This window comes from Glycine max, chromosome 4 (assembly GCF_000004515.6).
Source record: "Glycine max cultivar Williams 82 chromosome 4, Glycine_max_v4.0, whole genome shotgun sequence".
In the NCBI taxonomy this organism is placed as follows: Eukaryota; Viridiplantae; Streptophyta; class Magnoliopsida; order Fabales; family Fabaceae; genus Glycine; species Glycine max.
The window spans coordinates 38,978,668-38,979,767 of NC_016091.4; the positions used below are offsets into that span (position 1 = coordinate 38,978,668).

The 1,100-nt window shown below is 41.3% G+C and overlaps 1 non-coding gene across 1 annotated transcript; it reads left to right on the forward strand.

Annotated features, from left to right (window-relative positions):
* Positions 1-322: 322 nt before the first annotated feature.
* MIR1516C (microRNA MIR1516c) lies at positions 323-445 on the forward strand. Its single transcript, NR_126632.1, has one exon. It is a non-coding gene; the product is annotated as a microRNA MIR1516c (primary transcript).
* The last annotated feature ends 655 nt before the right edge of the window (positions 446-1,100 follow it).

Consider the following 1,100-nt stretch of genomic DNA (forward strand, 5'->3'; position numbering starts at 1 on the left):
ATTACAAGGGTATTTGGCTGCTAGGCTCCCAACAATGGGGGTTTAGCCTTTCATTGTCATGAGAGGCTTTACACTTTAAGGGCTGATGTGGATAAAAAAAGAAGAGGGATGGATAGAGGAGGAGAAGGGGATAATGGACATAGAAAGAGGGTTTCCCCTGTTTAAGATGCTCAGGCTTTGGATGTATTCATTAGAGAGCTCTAAGTCTCAATGTGTCTTTCTCCTTTGCTTCCTACTCCTTTTATTGGCTCAAGGTAGCTTAAAATCCACGCGACCTCACGCTAAGGGCGCCCCTTCTGGGCTTAGCGGGGTGATCATGCACTGATCATGGCAATGTCTGGGCTTAGCGAGGCGGTCACGAGCTTAGCGTGCTTTTGGGTTTCTTCATGGTCCTTCTTCGTGCTAAGCTTGAGCTTGCCTGCTAAGCGAGGAGGTGCGTTGAGCCTAGCTTGTGTGTTAAGTAAGCTGTCCCTTTTTTAACTTTTTCTTCAAGGCTTTTCCTTCAATTTTTTTGCATCAATTTTCCTCCAAAGCACTTCTAATTTATTTCTTTTGAGTCCTGCATGTTAAAAATTCACATGATATTAAATTCTTTATTATTTCATTAAAAACAACAGTAAAGTAAAGGAATTTTAATCATTCTTAACCAAAATTGACTATCATTTAAACCCAATTTTCGCAGTTATCATGTAACAAACTAGCTTTGATAATGGACCCTCACGTATATGAACTTCCTTGAACCAAGTCCACATGGAATAATGGTTACGCTCCCAGATATTTATGTGTGAGAATCTGAACTCAAAGCTTGTCCCTATCATGGAGTAAAGACCAGATGTGCTTACCCAATAAGGCCACATTAGTCTCTCTCCTGCTTCTAACATCGAGACCACCTTGAATTTTAGGAAGCCTCAAGGTTTTCTAATTGACCCAATGCAAGTGATGTCTCCCCCAAATAAAACCATGAACAGTAGCATCCACTAGATCACACACACCCCTCTGGCAGCCAAAGATTTTGCATAGAGTAAATGAGAATAAATGTAAAGATAGACTTAGCCAAACTCACATGACCTGTTCTGCTAAGAAGCTTCTGCTTCCAGCCA